Source organism: Gossypium arboreum, chromosome 7 (genome assembly GCF_025698485.1).
Source record: "Gossypium arboreum isolate Shixiya-1 chromosome 7, ASM2569848v2, whole genome shotgun sequence".
Taxonomy (NCBI): Eukaryota; Viridiplantae; Streptophyta; class Magnoliopsida; order Malvales; family Malvaceae; genus Gossypium; species Gossypium arboreum.
In genome coordinates this window covers 87143710-87165770 of record NC_069076.1, presented here as the reverse complement: position 1 = coordinate 87165770, position 22061 = coordinate 87143710, and the positions used below count along the sequence as shown (strand labels likewise).

Genomic DNA, 22061 nt, shown 5'->3' with positions numbered 1-22061 from the left:
TAACAGGAACTGAATCTAGCATGGTTAGACCTGCTGTAGCTGCAAATACTTTTGAATTAAAACCTAACACTATTCAGATGATACAGCAGTTTGTTCAGTTTGATGGTTTGCAGGATGAAGATCCAAACGCTCACTTAGAAAATTTTCTGGAATTTTACGATACATTTAAAATCAACGGCGTTTTTGATGATGCCATTCATCTTTGGTTATTTCCCTTTTCACTGAGGAACAAAGCTAAACAGTGGTTGAACTCGTTACCACGAGGGTCAATTTCTACTTGGGAACAAATGACTGAATTTTTTTTACTAAAATACTTTCTGTCGACAAAAATGGTTAAATTACGTAATGATATCTCTTCTTTTGTGCAGATGGATTTAGAAACACTTTACGATGCATGGGAGAGATACAAGGACTTACTGAGAAGGTGCCCTCACCATGGGTTACCGCTTTGGCTGCAAGTACAAACATTCCACAATGGTCTGAATCCCTCGACTCGGTAAATGGTTGACGCAATTTCTTTGGCGAACCATCAACAAAAAAAACACGAAGAGGCTTATGAATTCATTGAAGAAATGTCACTGAATAACTAACAGGGGAAATTCATGAGGACTAAGCCAACAAAATAGCCGGCGTTTATAACGTTGACTCAGTTAATATGCTGTCAAATCAGGTAGAACTTTTCAATAAAAAGATTGATGGTTTTTTTAGTTCTACGTAAGTACATCCAGTAATGAGGTGTGACTCAAGTGGAGGAGGTGTGCATACAGAATATCAATCCTTCAATCCTACAACCGAAGAGGAACAAGTCAACTATATGGGTAACAATAACTTTAGATCTCAAAATAACCCATATAGTAATACTTATAATGGAGGTTGGAGGAACCACCCAAATTTCTCCTGGGGTGGTCAAGGGAATTAAAAGCCACAAAATCCTCAAGGTTTTCAACAACCACCCTACCAACAAGAAAAGAAGCCAAATCTTGAAGAGATGCTCTCAAAGTTCATATCAGTGTCAGAAACTCGTTTCCAAAATACTGACACAGCACTTAAAAATCAACAAGCATCGATTCAAGGACTCGAAACTCAGATAGGCCAGCTTTCCAAGCTGATCTCCGAACGACCACAAGGTAGTTTGCCAAGTAATACCGAACCTAACCCAAGGGAACAACTCAACGCAATTAATCCTCAAGATGACGAAAGAGTCGTTGAGCCTGAACTAGAACCGAGGCAAGAAACTGTGCTAAGCAATTGGAGAGATGAGGTAGGTCAAAATACAAACAAACCAGTGACTGTCGGATATAAACCTCGCGTGCCATACCCTAACTCGACAAGGAAAGACTGCTCAAACAAACAATTCGGTAAATTTTTTAAACTTTTGAAAAAATTACATATTAACTTACCGTTTATTGAAGCTTTGTCGCAGATGCTAAATACAATGAAATTTTAAAAGAGCTTTTAGTAAATAAGCAAAAGTTGGAAGAAACGTTGCATGTGGAGCTAAATGCAGTCTGCTCAGCTATTCTACAGAATAAGCTACCCCACAAATTGAAAGATCCAGGGAGTTTTACAATTCCTTGCTTAATTGGTAGTTTAGATATACGTCATGCATTAGCTGATTTAGGGGCTAGTATTAACGTAATGGCTTAGAAAATGTTTAAGCAACTAGGTCTTGGGAAACCTAAACAAACTAGGATGAGCATTCAATTAGCAGATAAAACTATAAGATTTTATAGGGGTTTTATTGAAGATGTACTCGTGAAAGTAGATAAGTTCATATTCCCCGTTGATTTCGTTGTTCTAGACATAGAGGAGGATAATAACACCCCTTTGATTTTAGGGAGGCCCTTTTTAGCAACTGCTAAAACAATTATTGATGTTGACACAGGTAAGCTTACACTTCATGTGGGAGACGAAACGATCACCCTTCAAGCTCGTAATTCTGGCATCACATCGAACATTGAAGGTAATAGTCCACACCAATATACTAAAACTAACAATATGAATTTGCAGAAATTAAGCTTCAAAGAAGCTCACGGGCCATGTTCCAGAAATGATAAAGGACATATTCATGAAGAATGAAGGCTATGGATAGAGGAGCTAGACGAATGGCGAGTACACAAATCGAGAACACATCATAAACTGAAACTACGTCAAAACAAGGCCGATACCTTTCCTAATCAACTTAAGGTTGGCAATAAAGTCTTACTAGATGCTGCAGATCCCCACATTGTCACTACCATACCAAATGAGTCAATCCTCTTACTAGACTCAAGATTTTTCCATTTGGTACGGTGGAGGTGAGTCACCCAAGTTCGGCGGTTTAAGGTAAACAACACCCGATTAAAACCCTATTTTGATGAGATTGATAGCAAGAATGAGGAGTATAAACTCTTTGAACCACCCTGACCATTCATCGGAGAGGTAAGTCGAGCTTAGACTATAAATAAGCACTAACATATTTTGATTTCTTTATTTTCAATTTCTAACACTTTAAATCATTAACTTTATCTTTGAATTGCAAAGTTTCTCAGCAGACACGGCCAGACACACAGGCGTGCCTAAGACCGTGGCTAAGTAGGGGAAGAAACACGGTCGTGTGGAAGCAGGACATGATCTCCCTAAAACATGGGATGCGATAAATCCCCACGGTGGTGCGACATGGCCGTGGGTGAACTTGATAGGAGAACACGGGCGTGGGAATAGAAAAACACGAGCGTGTCAGAGGCAAGGCGTGGTACCCTAACACATAGGCGTGGGAGAAGTAAACAAGGCTAGGCACGACCGTGCGATATGGCCGTGTGCCACACACGCCCCAAACACACTGGCGTGGGATAGTAGCCGGGCACGACCTAAATTGAAAAATTTGAAAAACACAGGCTCACTTTCAGAGTGCACGGGTGTGGCTTTAGGCCGCGTGCATCTCCCCTATATAAGCAAATCACTATTCAATTTCTTCTTCCTTTCAAAACCTTAGCCGAAATCTCCCCTTCTCCACTTCCTAATCCCTATTCCGGCGACCATTACCCAGATTCTCACTTCCCCAACCCTCAAACCACCCTAAAATCCACTCCCCCTAAATTAATCCAAACTTTCCCCTCTCTTTTCCTCCATTTTTCCTCCACACGCCACACGCGGTTGTACACCACGCCACACGCCTTTGTGCTCGCCACCAACACGCCTGCAGGCGCCACCTATGATAGCTTTTGGTTCACTTTCTCAACTTTGAATACTTTAGGAATTTGCTTTAGTATTTTCTATATTTGAATTGTTTAAACTACTAAGTAGCATATGCTAGTTTTAGGATTCTTGCTTAACTGATGATACATCTTTGATTCCAGTAAAAGCTTATAAAATTTTCACCTCTCGTTTGATATAGTTAAATGTTAACACATCTTGGACCTACTATATCAATGCTCATACATTTTCAGGTACACCATGTCATCATCGAGAGGCAAGAAAGCCGCGGTCCCATCCTCAAAGAGACGTCGGGGACCGGGTTCTTACTCGGTACATGCTATAGCCGAAGTTCGGTACCCATTCCTTGAGTTTCCACAAGCTTCGCATGATGAGCTATTTCAGATACTACGCCAAGACGATCCTCACTACAGTCCTTTGCATCAACTCACCGCCAGAGAGCAAGTCCAACTAGCTGATGCCATCCGCGCCCTCTTGACCACAAACCTATGGGAACAGTTCTTCTATATCACCGAACCCATTTATTTAAAGCTAACTTTAGAATTATGCTGTACTTTTCATTTACAGGTGGTGATGATGAATAATGACGACCCCGACACCATTCACTTCCGATTAGGCAGTCTAGTTCGCGCAATGAGTGTCCCAGAGTTTGGAGTCACTTTGGAACTTTACACCGATCAGTTAATGGAGGAGGAGGACATGAATGCACTACCATGCAATATCCACATTTCTACCTCCTTGTGCTGGAAAGCTTTGGCACCACTCTCTTCCACCTACGACCCCAGCCGCTCGAAGGCCTCAGCTCTCCCCCCTTCCCTATGCTATCTCTATGCCATATTGGCACACACCTTGACCGAAAGGAGAGAGAGCATTGACGTTGCCAACACCCACGACGCTTACTATTTATGGTGCATGGCGAATGCACATGTGATTGACTGGGCATACTTTATCGCTTTCGCCATTCGCCATCAGACCGAGCAGCATCAGAATGGAGTAATCTCTATCAACCTCTACGTGACGCGTCTTGCCAGACACTTCGGCCTCCTCAACACCGTGGCCCAGTCATCAGTACTTACACTGATAGGTCAGATGTCCCCCAAGGGTATCACAACTATGTTACACATGAGGATGATTGAGCGCCGCCGTGGGACCGATCCTCCTCAGTACCGTTTCACTCATGCCATTGACAAGGAGGATCTAGAGGACATTCCTGATGATGTCCCCCCACAGCATAAGGAGCCTTCTACCACGCCACCTAGGGAGTGACCAGTTCATGCAGCTGCTTCATTGGCACATCTTTCCGACCGACTCACTCACTTCAAGCAGTATTGCACTACATAGTTTGAGATGATTCACGAGCGAGATCAGCAACGTGATAGACAGATGGACGACATGCAGGCCATGATGCAGCAGCTGTGCCAGCACTTTCACATCGCCACTCTAGCGCCACCACCTAAAGGCCCCATTGACGAGGATCATTGAATCTTCTTATTTTTTTGTTTTTATTTTTTTATTTTCATTTCAATTTTATTATTTTATTTTGAAAGACATATCTATATTAGTAAATTTTACTTTCTTCATTTTTTTGGTATATCTAACAAGAAACCCCACTACACTCTCTTCCACACCAACTCTTAATAAGCTCTTCATGATTCTACAGACTTTCAAGCAAAGCTGCTAGAAATATTTTACGGAATGAGGAAACAAATGGGAAACAATACCTCACGAGTGCCATGTTCAACGACCCAATTTCTTCATCTAGCTAAGAACAGTGGTAGCTACCACTTTCTCCAAACACTCCAGCCTCAGAATCAAGCTCCACATCCATATAACAGGGAGTTTCACCTCGTTCACTCTTATGATTTTATTTATTTTGAATAGTCTATCTTTGTACATTGAGGGCAATGTACATCTTAAGTGTGGGGGGGGGTGAACATGAACATGAAGCCTAACTTTTTGCATTATTCTCAAATCCCTGAATTTGATCTTGTGCTTAAGTGATTTTCTCATAATCTTGATCGAATGAATTCTAATTGATCTATAATTATTGTTGATATGTCATGAATTAGACCATGGGAATTATCCATGATTATTTGATTATAGGACATTAGAGAAGTTGGAAGAAACGTTGCATGTGGAGCTAAATGCAGTCTGCTCAGCTATTCTACAGAATAAGCTACCCCACAAATTGAAAGATCCAGGGAGTTTTACAATTCCTTGCTTAATTGGTAGTTTAGATATATCGTCATGCATTAGGCGATTTAGGGCTAGTATTAACGTAATGGCTTAGAAAATGTTTAAGCAACTAGGTCTTGGGAAACCTAAACAAACTAGGATGAGCATTCAATTAGCAGATAAAACTATAAGATTTTATAGGGGTTTTATTGAAGATGTACTCGTGAAAGTAGATAAGTTCATATTCCCCGTTGATTTCGTTGTTCTAGACATAGAGGAGGATAATAACACCCCTTTGATTTTAGGGAGGCCCTTTTTAGCAACTGCTAAAACAATTATTGATGTTGACACAGGTAAGCTTACACTTCATGTGAGAGACGAAACGATCATCCTTCAAGCTCGTAATTCTGGCATCACATCGAACATTGAAGGTAATAGTCCACACCAATATACTAAAACTAACAATATGACTTTGCAGAAATTAAGCTTCAAAGAAGCTCACGGTCCATGTTCCAAAAATGATAAAGGACATATTCATGAAGAATGAAGGCTATGGATAGAGGAGCTAGACGAATGGCGAGTACACAAATCGAGAACACATCATAAACTGAAACTACGTCAAAACAAGGTCGATACCTTTCCTAATCAACTTAAGGTTGGCAATAAAGTCTTACTAGATGCTGCAGATCCCCACATTGTCACTACCACACCAAATGAGTCAATCCCTCTTACGGTACTCAGTATTTTTCCATTTGGTACGGTGGAGGTGAGTCACCCCAAGTTCGGCAGTTTTAAGGTAAACAACACTCGATTAAAACCCTATTTTGATGAGATTGATAGCAAGAATGAGGAGTATAAACTCTTTGAACCACCCTGACCATTCATCGGAGAGGTAAGTCGAGCTTAGACTATAAATAAGCACTAACATATTTTGATTTCTTTATTTTCAATTTCTAACACTTTAAATCATTAACTTTATCTTTGAATTGCAAAGTTTCTCAGCAGACACGGCCAGATACACAGGCGTGCCTAAGACCGTGGCCGAGTAGGGGAAGAAACACGGTTGTGTGGAAGCAGGACATGATCTCCCTAAAACACGGGATGCGATAAATCCCCACGGTCGTGCGACATGGCCGTGGGTGAACTTGATAGGAGAACACGGGCGTGGGAATAGAAAAACACGAGCGTGTCAGAGGCAAGGCGTGGTACCCTAACACATAGGCGTGGGAGAAGTAAACAAGGCTAGGCACGACCGTGCGATATGGCCGTGTGCCACACACGCCCCAAACACACTGGCGTGGGATAGTAGCCGGGCACGACCTAAATTGAAAAATTCAAAAAACACAGGCTCACTTTCAGAGTACATGGGTGTGGCTTTAGGCCGCGTGCATCTCCTCTATATAAGCAAATCACTATTCATTTTCTTCTTCCTTTCAAAACCTTAGCCGAAATCTCCCCTTCTCCACTTCCTAATCCCTATTCCGGCGACCATTACCCAGATTCTCACTTCCCCAACCCTCAAACCACCCTAAAATCCACTCCCCCTAAATTAATCCAAACTTTCCCCTCTCTTTTCCCTCTATTTTTCCTCCACACGCCACACGCGGTTGTACACCCACGCCACACGCCTGTGCTCGCCACCAACACGCCCGTGCGCCACCCTGAAGTAGCTTTTGGTTCACTTTCTTAACCTGAATACTTTAGGAATTTGCTTTAGTATTTTCTATATTTGAATTGTTTAAACTACTAAGTAGCATATGCTAGTTTTAGGATTCTTGCTTAACTGATGATACATCTTTGATTCCAGTAAAAGCTTATAAAATTTTCACCTCTCGCTTGATATAGTTAAATGTTAACACATCTTGGACCTACTATATCAATGCTCATACATTTTCAGGTACACCATGTCATCATCGAGAGGCAAGAAGGCTGCGGTCCCATCCTCAAAGAGACGTCGGGGACCGGGTTCTTACTCGGTACATGCTACAGCCGAAGTTCGGTACCCATTCCTTGAGTTTCCACAAGCTTCGCAGGAGGAGCTATTTCAGATACTACGCGCACGATCCCTCACTATAGGTCACTGCATCAACTCAGCTGCCATAGAGCAAGTCCAACTAGCTGATGCCATCCGCGCCCTCTTGACCACAAACCTATGGAAACGGTTCTTCGATATCACCGAACCCATTTATTTAAAGCTAACTTTAGAATTATGCTGTACTTTTCATTTACAGGTGGTGATGATGAATAATGACGACCCCGACACCATTCACTTCCGATTAGGCAGTCTAGTTCGCGCAATGAGTGTCCCAGAGTTTGGAGTCACTTTGGAACTTTACACCGATGATTTAATGGAGGAGGAGGACATGAATGCACTACCATGCAATATCCATATTTCTACCTCCTTGTGCTGGAAAGCTTTGGCACCACTCTCTTCCACCTACGACCCCAGCCGCTCGAAGGCCTCATCTCTCCCCCCTTCCCTACGCTATCTCTATGCCATATTGGCACACACCTTGACCGAAAGGAGAGAGAGCATTGACGTTGCCAACACCCACGACGCCTACTATTTATGGTGCATGGCGAATGCACATGTGATTGACTGGGCATACTTTATCGCTTTCGCCATTCGCCATCAGACCGAGCAGCATCAGAATGGAGTAATCTCTATCAACCTCTACGTGACGCGCGTTGCCAGACACTTCGGCCTCCTCAACACCGTGGCCCAGTCATCAGTACTTACACTGATAGGTCAGATGTCCCCCAAGGGCATCACAACTATGTTACACATGAGGATGATTGAGCGCCGCCGTGGGACCGATCCTCCTCAGTACCGTTTCACTCATGCCATTGACAAGGAGGATCTAGAGGACATTCCTGATGATGTCCCCCCACAGCATGAGGAGCCTTCTACCACGCCACTTAGGGAGCGACCAGTTCATGCAGCTGCTTAATTGGCACATCTTTCCGACCGACTCACTCACTTCAAGCAGTATTGCACTACATAGTTTGAGATGATTCACGAGCGAGATCGACAATGTGATAGACAGATGGACAACATGTAGGCCATGATGCAGCAGCTGTGCCAGCACTTTCACATCGCCACTCTAGCGCCACCACCTGAAGGCCCCATTGACGAGGATCATTGAATCTTCTTATTTTTTTGTTTTTATTTTTTTATTTTCATTTCAATTTTATTATTTTATTTTGAAAGATATATCTATATTAGTAAATTTTACTTTCTTCATTTTTCTGGTATATCTAACAAGAAACCCCACTACACTCTCTTCCACACCAACTCTTAATAAGCTCTTCATGATTCTACAGACTTCCAAGTAAAGCTGCTAGGAATATTTTACGGAATGAGGAAACAAATGGGAAACAATACCTCACGAGTGCCATGTTCAACGACCCAATTTCTTTATCTAGCTAAGAACAGTGGTAGCTACCACTTTCTCCAAACACTCCAGCCTCAGAATCAAGTTCCACATCCATATAATAGGGAGTTTCACCTCCTTCACTCTTATGATTTTCTTTATTTTGAATAGTCTATCTTTGTACATTGAGGGCAATGTACATCTTAAGTGTGGGGGGGTGAACATGAACATGAAGCCTAACTTTTTGCATTATTCTCAAATCCCTGAATTTGATCTTGTGCTTAAGTGATTTTCTCATAATCTTGATCGAATGAATTCTGATTCATCTATAATTATTGTTGATATGTCATGAATTAGACCATGGGAATTATGCATGATTATTTGATTATAGGACATTAGAGAATCGAGCATGATAAGTTGATATTTTGAGAACTAAAATTTTTAGACTATTTTCCTAAATAAATTTATTATCTTGAAATCTTAAGTATACAGGAATGACATCAAAAACCCAAATTTTTGGTGAGATTTTTGATCTTTTTTGAGCATATAGCTTTCTTTCTTGCTCACTTCTTTTGTGGTTTGAGTGTGTCAACATTTGAACTGTTATTCTAGAACTTGCTTCAATTATACATGTCGAGATCACACGTATGATTTGATATACTGAGATGATAAAGGCACTTAGGATTTAACCCACTTACTCCAAAAAAAGCCTTCCCACATAATTAAACCCTTAGTAAACCCCATTGAGCCTACTAACCCTTTTTATTGATTAACCTTCATCATTAACCCATTAACCCGTTATTGTTGAAATCCTCTTACTTAATTCACCCTTTTTATCGAGATTAAATTTAATATTGTTACCTCACTATGTTCACCATTTTTTGTTACTGGATCATGAAGTATGATTTCTATAATGTATTGACTTGATTTGTTCTTTAAAAAAAAAAAACTCAGTATCATTATTGTAATCCTCAGCAAGCTAAAGTTGTCATGAGCTCATGTAATATAGTTCTAGATATTTGTTTGTGATTCAGTAGTTAAGTTTTTGATAGTGGGGTAATATATTAAAATTATCTCGATTCTAACCTTTGTCTCTTCAGCTTGTATCCATACCCGTAACCTAAACCCCGTTAGAACCATGCAAAGACCTTTTGATTAGTGTATCATATCATTTACTAGTGGTGGAGATTTGATTTTCATGCAAGCCTATGGAAATAACTTCTCATGTTAGACAATCGAGTGCTTAATCTTGAACCTTAAACACTTTGAGTGATATGAGTGAATCTTTAGTGAGGATGTCATCTCTTGTATATTTAGGACTAAAGTTAATTACTTAGATAAAGGAGATTACCTATGATTTTATTATCAAAATATTCGATTTAGATTGTTTAAGGCTTTTAATGCCCCTATAGTTGAATTCTCACTGTATGATTTTTTGTGGAATAACTTGTAACATTATCAGTAATGATTATGTGATTGAGAGGAATGAATTCTAGCAGTAAATGAGAGTTTTGCTTGAGGACAAGAAAATGCTTAAGTGTGGGGGTATTTGATAAACGCCAAATTATACATATTTTTACCCCAAATACCTAGCATATTTATGGATGTTTATTACTAGATTTATGGATTTTGGTGCTCTTAATTTGGTTATTTCATGTTTTGAACTCAGGAGAGCACCAAGAGTCAAAAGGAGCTAAAAGAGCCAAAAAGGGACAAAACGGACCAAATCGAAAAGATGACACGGCCTAAGCCTTGCCACACGAGCAGCTCACACGCCCGTGTCTTTCGAGGGTGTTGATCAAGGCTTTCACGATTCACACGGCCTGGCCATTGACCCACACGGCCGTGTGCAATTGAACGGATCGAACACGGCCTAGCAATCACGTCACACGGTCGTGGCACATGGGCGTGTCCCTTTTTCAAAGAGTTGTATTTTACATGAAAAATGATACTTAGGGAGGAAGAAATCCAATCCAAAGCCTATATAAACACCCTAAGTTTGACTTAAAAAGGGCCGCTCTCTCCAGAACTTTTCTGAAGTACAGAACCACATGCCGGGAATTACTTGAAGAAAGGCAGACGATCGATCCCAAAAGCCGTAGCTACTCCAAGACTGAAGATCTCTCTCAGAATTCTTTTAGGGGTTTTAAAGTTTTCTTTATGTTTTGTTATTTTCATACTTTTGAGATGTACTTTTATTTTATTATGAACTAAACCCCTTAGATACCTAAGGGGGTTGAAACCTATAATGGATCTTCTTATTATTATTTGAACTGTATGATAAATACTTGATTTGTTCTTACTTATGTGTTTTTAATGCTTGAATTAATATTCCGAGTATTAATTCATGATTTGATGTGCTTATGTAGAGGAGCAAAAGTCTCTGTCTAAGAGTAGATTTGGCATAATTAAGCAGAGTTGATCGAACGCCTAGAAATAGGGTTACGAGATTTTGTCGGATTAGGGTGAAACCTAATATGGGAGTCCATAGATTGATTTACTGCTTCCCTAGTGGTTTTAATTAAGAAAGAGATTTCGATTAATTCAACTGAGGGTTAGACGTTATTAATCTCGAAAGAGATAATAATATAGGTGAGAGAGTCTCACGGATCAAGTCAAGTGAATAAATCGTCTGGTTCAGAGTCAGATAATAAGTGAAATCTAGGTGAATTCCTCCTTGGGTGTCGTCTTTATCAATTACTTTTCTTCAAGACTTTTTCCAAATTTTCTCTTTACTTTAGTTTAATTAGTTAATTAGTTTAGTAATTAGTTTAATAAACAACCCCTCCTTATTTCCAGGCTAGATAATAAAAAGATAGTCATTACTAGTACTTTTGGTTCCCTTGGGTACGATATCCTGGTCTTGCCATTACTATACTATTGTTCGATAGGTGCGCTTGCCTTTTCATTGTGATAATAGTTAGTCTAGGTTTGATCTTCATTATAAATATTTATTACTTATTACAAATCACGCGATCAGTACTCTATACCGACTATGTATTCTATCGCATTGTTACTATTACCTACGGTGTATTCGGTTTTACCGATGAAACACATGACGTTATCCCCGGTGTGTGGGTTGGATCCGTGTATCCGTCCAGGTCCGAGTTATGTTAAAAGCGGTAATTGAAAGTACTAAAGACAAAGACTGACTGCTATTAATTATGCAACTGTGACTGTTATACAAGTATTGAAAGATATTGAATGATATGAAAAGTATAAAAAGATTTGTTGAAATACATTTAAGAGCTATAAGTTAAAGGTAAGTGATGAAGCTAATAAGATTATGAAATAAGAAGTTATGTTACAATGTATATACATACCTTATTATTGTTTTAAGTATTAGTTTATAGAAATACCACTGAGTGTATACTCAGCGTACGGTATGTTTCCGTGCGCAGGTTAGGTACGAAAGAATGTTAAAGACTCAGCATCCAAGCCAATGTCGGACTCAAATTGGTGAATACTTTTCTTTTGGTAAAATGGCATGTACCTAGGTTGTTAAGGTGTTATTTTGTATATGATAGTGTATAAACATGAAAGTTGTTGAAGCATGGTATAAGATGTGTATCTTTTAGAAATTAAATTTACATGAGTTTGACTAGTATGATAATGTAGTAAATTTTGATATGAATTGTGGTAATTGATCCTTAAGAGGTTTTAAAGTGAATGAATGAATATTTGCTAAGTCTAAGTGGCATAATGTGTGATATTTGGTTTAAGAATTATCAGTAAATGTTTGGGCAAGAATTAGATGTGTTTAGCAAGTGAAAATAGCATAAAAATGGTCAAAAATCATGTTTTCACACGGCCAAGGCAGATGGGCCTGTGTTCAGGCCGTGTGGCCCTCTGTTTATGTCACATGGGCTGTTCCCACAGTTGTGTTTGCAAGTCAAATCTGCCCACGGCCTGGGCCCACGGCCATGTTCCAAGCCACATGGGCATGTCTCAGGCCACACGTGCATGTGCCCCTATCTTCAAGGAAAAATTTCTACAGTTGCCAGTTTAGTCCCGAATCACTTCAAAAACATATATTGGGCTCCGTAGGCCCATATTAGGGACTTTATGATGAAATTTGATGAATATTGATCTGGAATGTAAAGTGTATGACTGGGTTTTGTATAAATGTTAGTATATAAGTCTAGTAGTATCTCATAGCCCTATTCCGGTGACGGCGTGGGGTTAGGGGGTGTTACATGCATAGCATTACTGGGTGAACCTGTGAAGAACTAAGAAAACCATAAATCTTTTTATTTAGAAGCTCTACCTGGTTTGACAGCATAGTAACTGAATCGACGTTATAGACTTCTGCTGTTTTAGTTGGCTTAGTCCTCATGACTTGCCACTGATAGTTATTCAGTGACATCTCTTCAATAAATTCGTAAGCCTCTTCAAGTGTTTTATTATTGATGGTTCCCCCGGCTGCTGCATCAATCATCTGTCTTGTTGAGGGATTCACACCATTGTAAAATGTTTGAACTTGCAACCATAGAGGTAATCCATGGTGAGGACACCTACGTAGTAGGTCCTTGTATCTCTCCCATGCATCGTAAAGGGTTTCTAAGTCCATCTGCACAAATGAAGAGATATCATTACATAATTTGGCCATTTTAGCCTGCAAAAAATATTTTAATAAAAAAATTTCGGTCATTTGTTCCCAAGTAGTAATTGACCCTCGTGGTAACGAGTTCAACCACTGTTTAGCTTTGTTCCTTAATGAAAAAGGGAATAACCGAAGACGAATGGTATCGTAGAAAATGCCATTAATTTTAAATGTATCATAGAATTCCAGGAAATTTTCCAATGAGTGTTTGGATCCTCATCCTGCAAATCATCAAACTAAAAAATTGCTGTATCATTTGAATAGTGTTAGGTTTGAGTTCAAAATTATTCGCAGCAATAGCAGGCTAACTATACTTGACTCAGTTCCTGTTAAAATAGGTTTAACATAATCATACATAGTACGGGGAGTAGGATTCTGATTTGCCAGTTTAGTGGGTATCGCAGGAGGTAGCTGATTGTCTTGATTTTCAGCCATCTCCTCGGTTGTGGTTGAGATATCGTCCTCTTGCTCTTTCTCTGTGTATCCTAGGCTTCTCCTTATTTCTCTTCGGTTTCTACGAGCTGTGCGATCGATTTCCTCATCAAAAAGTAGTGGTCCTGACGGGTTTCTTCTAGTTATAAACTATAAAAACTTGCCAAGAGAAAGAAAAAGTAAATTAATAAATAATAATAAAAATAAAATAAAATTAATCTGCAAGAAAAATAAATGTCTAAAGTAATAAAAATTGAGTGTTCCTAATATCTTTGTTCCCCGGCAACGACGCCAAAAACTTGATCGTGATATTCGTGTGATAAGTTTTATAAATTTATAATAAATCATTCTTGAAACTAACTATTAACACGACGAAAGCAAGTGTACCAATCGAACAGTAGTATAGTTTTAGCAAGACCGGATTGTCAAACCCAAAGGAACTAAAAGTACTAGTAATGACTGTCTTTTTATTATCTAGCCTAAGAATAATGGGGTTTGTTTTAACTAACTAATTAACTAAACTAAGAAATCACAGAAAATAGAATTGGGGAATTACTTTTGGAAAACTCGTTTGATTGAGACAATACCTAAGGAAAAATCCGCCTACATTTCACTTGTTATTTGACTCTGAATCAGACGATTTATTCATTTGACTTGATCCGTAAAAATCCCTAAGTTATATTATTATCCGTCTCGAGACTAACAACGTCTAACCCTAGGTTGAATAATTGAAATCTCTTTCTAATTAACTCCCTAGGGTTGCATTAACTCGATCTATGGATCCCCTTATTAGGTTTCACCCTAATCTGGCAAAATCTTATCACCCTATCTCTAGGCGCGCAGCCAACTCCGCTTAATTATTACAAATGTACTCTTAGACAGGGTCTATTCCTCATCTGAATAAGAGCTTAACTTGGGTCAATATCCTAAAATATCAAGACAAGAATTAAGAACACATAATTAAGAATAAGTCAAATATTTATCACACAATTTAGAAAATAATAACAAGATTCGTCTTAGGTTTTATTCCCCTTAGGTATTTAAGGGATTTAGTTCATAACTAAAAAGGAAAACATCTCAGAAGAATAATGAACACAAAAAATAAAGAAAAACCCAAAACTCCTGAAGGGAAATTGAGGGCAGGTCTTCAGTCTTGATGATGAATCCGACTTCTGAGATGGATCAATCGGCTTTCCTTGAGCAGTTCCCTACTTCCCTCTTCGCGTGTACCCTTTTCCTCTTCCTTTAGGGTGTATTTATAGGCTTTGGAATGCCTAAGAACCCTCAAAATTGGCCTTTTCTAAATTGGACTCAACTTAGGCTTGGCATGGACACGCCCGTGTGCTATTACTTCAGGTCATGCTCGAGCCTGTTAGAATGGCACGGGCGTGTGTTCTACCCGTGTGAGTCGTGCTTCAATTCTGCAAAATTGACACGGCCGTGTGTTCTGCCTGTGTGAGGAAGTCCAGGCCGTGTTGATTTCATACGTTGGCCCATTTTCTTTGTTTTTGGCTCGTTTCTCGTTCCTTCGCTCTCCTATGCTCGCCTAAGTATAAAACATGAAATTAAGGTATTAGGAGCATCGAATTCACCAATTATAAGAAAAAATCATCCATAAAATGTGTTAAGCATGGGGTAAAAATATGTATAAATTATGGTTTATCAAATACCTAAGGAAAAATCCACCTAGACTTCACTTGTTATTTGACTCTGAATCGGATGATTTATTCATTTGACTTGATCCATAAAAATCCCGAAGTTATATTATTATCCCTTTCAAGACTAACAACGTCTAACCCTAGGTTGAATAATTGAAATCTCTTTCTAATTAACTCTCTAGGGTTGCATTAACTCTATCTATGGATCCCCTTATTAGTTTCAGCCTAATCCGACAAAATCTTGTCGCCCTATCTCTAGGCGCGCAATCAACTCCGCTTAATTACGAAAAATGTACTCTTAGACAGGGTCTATACCTCCTCTAAATAAAAGCTTAACTTGAATCAATATCCTGGAATATCAAAACAAGAATTAAGAACACATAATTAAGAACAAGTCAAATATTTATCATACAATTCAGATAATAATAACAAGATTTGTCTTAGATTTCATTTAACTAAAAAGGAAAACATCTGAGAAGAATAATGAATACAAAACATAAAGAAAAACCCAAAACTCTTGAAGGGAAATTGAGGGGAGATATTTAGTCTTGATGATGAATCCGGCTTCTGAGATGGATCAATCGGCTTTCCTTGAGCAGCTCCCTGCCTCCTCTTGTCTGTGTGTCCTTTTTCTCCTCCTTTAGGGTGTATTATAGGCTTTGGAATGCCTAAGAACCCTCAAAATTGGCCTTTTCCGAATTGGACTCAACTTGGGCTCGATAGGGACACGCTCGTGTGACATGCCCGTGTGTGATTACTTAAGGCCGTGGTTAAGCCTGTTAAATAGGCACGAGCGTGTGGTCCACCCGTGTGAGTCGTACTTTGATTCTACCAAGTAGACACGGCCGTGTGGTCTGCCCATGTGAGGACGTCCAGGTCGTGTTGTTTCGTACATTGGCCCATTTTCTCCATTTTTGGCCCGTTTCTCGTTCCTTTCACTTTCCTATGCTCTCCTAAGTATAAAACATGAAATTAAGGCATTAGGAGCATCAAATTCACCAAATCTAAGGAAACATCATCCATAAATTATGCCAAGCATGGGAGAAAAATATGTATAAATTACGGTTTATCAATCCATCTGCACAAAAGAAGAGATATCATTCCTTAATTTAGCCGTTTTAGCCGGCAGAAAATATTTAAGTAAAAATTTTTCAGTCATTTGTTCCCAAGTGGTGATTGACACTCGTGGTAGTGAGTTCAACCACTGTTTAGCCTTAGTCCATAATGAAATGGGAAATAACCGAAGGCGAATGGAATCATCAGAAATGTCATTGATCTTAAAGGTGTCGCAGAATTCCAAAAAATTTGCCAAATGAGTGTTTGGATCCTCGTCCTGCAAACCATCAAACTGAACAAACTGTTGTATCATTTGAATCGTGTTAGCTTTTAGTTCAAAATTGTTTGCAGCAATAGCAGGTTTAACGATACTTGATTCAGTTCCTGTTAAATTAGGTTTAGCAAAATCACATAGTACGAGGAGCAGGATTCTAATCTGCTGGATTTGCAGCAACCACAGGAGGTAGCGGATTATTTTGATTATCAGGTGATAAACCATAATTTATACATGTTTTTATCTTATGCTTAGCACATTTATGGATGGTTTCTCCTTAAATTTGGTGAATTCGATGCTCCTAATTCTTTAACTTCATGTTTTATACTTAGGTAAGCATAGAAGAGTAAAAAGAGCGAGAAACGGGCCGAAAGAGAGAAATTGGACCCACATGGGAAATCAACACGGCCTGGGCTTCCTTACACGGGCATGTCCCACGGGTGCATCCCACGGGCGTGTCCCTTTGGCAGGATCGAAGCATAACTTATACGGGTAGACTACACGCCCGTGCCTATTCAACAACCTTGACCACGGGCTAGAGTAATCACACACGGGCGTGTCCCTGCCGAGCCCAAGTATAACACTATTAAAAAAAGGCCAATTTTGAGGGATTTTAGGCATTCTAAAGCCTATTTAAGCACCTGAGGAGGCACTTAGGAAGGGGAAGCAGAGTAGGAGGCAAGGAATTACTCAAGGGAAACCGATTGGTCCATCTCAGAAGCCAGATTCATCATCAAGATTGAAGATCTCCCTTCAATTTCTATTTAGGGGTTTTGGGTTTTCTTTATGTTTCGTATTCATTATTCTTCTGAGATTTTTTCTTCTATAATTATGAACTAAGCCCCCTAAATACCTAAGGAGAATGAAACCTAAGAAGGACCTTGTTATTATTATCTGAATTGTATGATAAATTTTTGACTTGTTGTTAATTATGTGTTCTTAATTCTTGTTTTAATATTCTAGGATATTGATTCAAGTTAATGCTCTTATTCAGAGGAGGAATAGACCCTGTCTAAAAGTAAATTGGTCATAGTTAAGCAGAGTTGTTTGCATGCCTAGAGATAGGGTGATAAGATTTTGCCGGATTAGGTGAAACCTAATAAGGGGATCTATCGATCGAGTTAATGCAACACTAGGTGTTAATTAGAAAGAGATTTCAATTAATCAACCTAGGGTTAGATGTTATTAGTCTCGAGAGAGATAATAATATAACTTAGGGATTTCTACGGATCAAGTCAAATGAATAAATCGTCTGATTCAGAGTCAAATAACAAGTGAAGTCTAGGTGGATTTTTCCTTAGGTATTGTCTTAATCAATCGAATTTTCTAAAAAGTATTTTCCCAAAATTTCTTTCTGTGCATTCTTAGTTTAGTGATTAGTTTAGATAACCAAATCCCATAAATTTTAGGCTAGATAATAAAAAGAAAGTAATTACTAGTACTTTTGGTTCTTTTGGGTTCGATAGGTACACTTACTTTCATCGTGATAATAGTTAGTTTTAAGAATTTAATTATAAATTTTTAAAACCTGTCGCGAATATCACGTATCAAGTTTTTGGCACCATTTCCAGGGAACTAGGATATTAGGAGCACTCAATTTTTATTACTTTAGCCATTTTACTTTTATTGCAATTTAAAATTTTATTTTATTTTCTAATTCTTCATTTATTCTCTTCTGACAGGTTTTTATAGTTTATGACCAGAAAAAACCCGTCGAAACCATTACTGTTTGATAGTGAGATCGATCGCACAGTTCGTAAAAACCGAAGAGAAATAAGGCAAAGCTTACGATACATAGAGGAAGAGAAAGAGGACGATACTTTAACCACAACTGAGGAGATGGCTGAAATCCAAGAAAATCCGCTACCTCCTGCGATTGCTGCTAATCAGAATCCTGTTCTACACACTATGTATGATTATGCTAAACCTTATTTAACAGGAACTGAGTCGAGTATTGTTAGACCTACTGTAGCTGCAAATACTTTTGAACTGAAACCCAACACAATTCAAATGATATAGCAATTTGTTCAGTTTGATGGTTTGTAGGACGAAGATCCCAATGCTCACTTGGCAAACTTTTTGGAACTATGTGATACATTTAAAATTAATGGCGTTTCTGATGACGCCATTTGCCTTCAGTTATTCCCTTTTTCATTGAGAAACAAAGCTAAACAGTGGTTGAATTCGTTACCACGAGGGTCAATCACTACTTGGGAACAAATGACCGAAAAGTTTTTACTAAAATATTTTTCGCCGGCTAAAACAGTCAAATTACGTAATGATATCTCTTATTTTGTGCAGATGGATTTAGAAACACTCTACGATGCATGAGAGAAATACAATGACCTTTTGAGAAGGTGCCCTCACCATGGGTTACCACTCTGGCTACAGGTTCAAACATTTCATAATAGCCTGAATCCTTCAACTCGACAGATGATCGACGCAGCCGCTGGCGGATCTATCAACAATAAGACACCTGAAGATGCTTATGAATTTATAGAAGAGATGTCAGTGAATAATTATCAGTGGCAAGTCATGAGGACAAAGCCACCAAAAGCAGTCGGCATTTATAATGTCAATTCAGTCACCATGCTCTCTAATCAAGTAGAACTCTTGAATAAGAAAATTGACGGTTTTCTTAGTTCTTCACAGGTTTACCCAGTAATGCAGTGCAAAGCAAGTGAAGGTGGATCGAGCAATCCAGATTACCCACCTATGGCTACAACATGGAGAATGAGCAGTTAAATTACATGGGTAATAATCCCCGATCTCAAAATAATCCTTATTGTAATACTTACAATATAGGTTGGAGGAACCACCCAAATTTCTCATGGGAAGGCCAAGGAAATCAGCGACCACCACCACCTCCAGGCTTCCAACAACCACCCTACCAACAAGAGAAAAAACTGAACCTGGAAGAGATCTAACAAAATTCAACTCGGTGTCAGAAACTCGTTTTTAGAATACCGAGATAGCACTTAAAAATCAACCAGCGTCAATCCAAAGGGTCGAAACTCAGATAGGTCAGCTCACTAAATTGATATCTAAATGACCACAATGTAGCCTACCGAGCAACACTGAATCTAACCCAAGGAAGCAAATCAATGCAATTACCATTCAAGATGAGGAAGGGTTAGTTGCACCTAAACCAGAACAGAGGCAAGAAACTGTAGTAAGTAAAGGTAAGGGTAAGGTGGACCACAATGACCAGAAACTAGTAAGTATAGAGTACAAACCTCGTGTGCCATACCCAAACGTGACAAGGAAAGACCACACAGAAGAACAATTTGGTAAATTCCTTAAATTATTAAAGAAGTTACATATTAACTTACCATTTATTGAAGCTTTTTCGCAGATGCCAAAAGCAGTCAAATTCTTAAAGGAGCTTTTAACAAATAAGCGGCATGTGGAACTAAATGCGGTTTGCTCAGCCATACTATAGAATAAGCTGACCAACAAATTAAAAGATCCAGGGAGTTTTACAATTCCCTGTTTAATTGGTAGCCTAGACGTATATAATGCCTTGGCTAATTTAGGTGCTAGTATCAATGTCATGTCTTACAAAAAGTTTAAACAACTAGGTCTTGGGAAACCCAATCAAACTAGGATGAGTATTCAATTAGCCGATAAAACAATTAGATTTCCTAGGGGGATTATTGAATATGTACTCGTTAAAATTGACAAATTTATATTCCCAGTGGATTTCGTTGTTCTAGACATAAAAGAGGATAGTAATGTTCCTTTAATTTTAAGGAGGCCCTTTTTAGCAACCGCTAGAACAATAATTGATGTTGGCATAGGTAAACTCACACTTCGTGTAAGACATAAAATAATCACCCTTCAAGCTCGTAATTCGAGTAACACATCGAAAATTGACGGTGGTTGTATAAATCATTCTACTAAAACTGAGCCTGTGGTGCAACCTACTTTGCAGAAAATAAGTTCGAAGAACCTACACGAGCCATGTTCAAGCAATAACAAAGGACCTATCTATGAAGAACGAAGGCTACAAATCGAGGAACTAGATGAATTGCGAATACAGAAACTGAGAACACTCGATAAACCAAAACCAAGCCAGGACGAGCTCAATACATCATCAAATCAACTTAAGGTTGGAGACAAAGTATTACTAGATGCAGCAAATCCTCATATTACAACTTCCAAACCTAATAAAGAAATTCCTCTCACGGTTCTCAGTATTTTCCCATATGGTACAGTCGAGGTAATTCACCCTAAATTCAAAACTTTTATGGTAAACAATACTCGTCTTAAGCCTTATATTGATAAAGATGATGATAGGGATGAGGAGTGTAAACTCCTCGAGCCACCATGATCACACACCAGAGAGGAAAGTCAAACTTAGACTATAAATAAGCGCTTCTCGGGAGGCAACCGAGCACTAATAATAATAATTTATTTAAATTCTAGTTTTTCACATTTAACCTACCAACTGAGTCTTGAAACACAGGGTTTCCCAATCCACACAGCCAGGCACACGGGCGTGCCTTAGGCTGTGCACACACTACAAAAGGAGACACGGCCGTGTGAAACCAGGGCAAGAATTTTTCCCCAACACGGGATGCGATAAGTCACCACGGCCGTGTGATAAGGCCGTGGGCAAAATTCTCCAAACAAACATGGGCGTGCAACACGACCGTGTTGTGAAACCGTGGGCGGACCTATCAAATTAGTACGGGCGTTCGACACGCCCGTGCCCAGCCCTCATAGTCGACACTGTCAACCTAACACGAGTGTGGGAGAAGTGAAAAAAGTACGACACGGCTGTGTGCGCCCACACGCCCAAGGAACATGGGCGTGGGGCGAATGTCAGACGTGCCTAAAGTTAAAAATCGCGAAACACACGGGTAAAAATTAGGGCACAAGGGTGTGCCTCACGGCTATGTGCCCCCAAATCTATATAAACCCCTCACTATTCATCATCACTCTCCCCAAAAATCCCTAACCGTAGCCGCTGTAACTCCACACGCTCTGCCTACCACTCCCGTGCACCGCCTACAACACTGTTTCTGAGGACCCAAGCTTCTCCCTTTTGCATTTGTTTACTCTTTTCTCTCTATTTTCTTTAAATATTTTGCCTATTTCCTATTTTCTCTGATCCATTTGACCATTTTAAGTGAATATTCATAGTAGAATAATAGAAATACTCATGCTTATTATTAAAAAATTTTGCCATTTTTCATATTACATTCTCCAAATTTTTTCATTTTTATGGATTTTATGCTTACCCATATGCATTCATGCGTTAGATATTCCCGTAGCATTATTCTCATAAT

At 39.2% G+C, this 22061-nt stretch overlaps 3 non-coding genes across 3 annotated transcripts; 1 reads left to right on the top strand and 2 right to left on the bottom strand.

Moving 5' to 3' along the window:
- Window positions 1–335: 335 nt before the first annotated feature.
- LOC128295933 (small nucleolar RNA R71) lies at window positions 336–442 on the bottom strand. The gene has a single exon (XR_008286482.1). It is a non-coding gene; the product is annotated as a small nucleolar RNA R71 (small nucleolar RNA).
- Window positions 443–13240: 12798 nt separating this feature from the next.
- On the top strand, window positions 13241–13345 carry LOC128296117 (small nucleolar RNA R71). Its single transcript, XR_008286665.1, has one exon. It is a non-coding gene; the product is annotated as a small nucleolar RNA R71 (small nucleolar RNA).
- Window positions 13346–19035: 5690 nt separating this feature from the next.
- On the bottom strand, window positions 19036–19142 carry LOC128296218 (small nucleolar RNA R71). Its single transcript, XR_008286767.1, has one exon. It is a non-coding gene; the product is annotated as a small nucleolar RNA R71 (small nucleolar RNA).
- Window positions 19143–22061: the final 2919 nt, after the last annotated feature.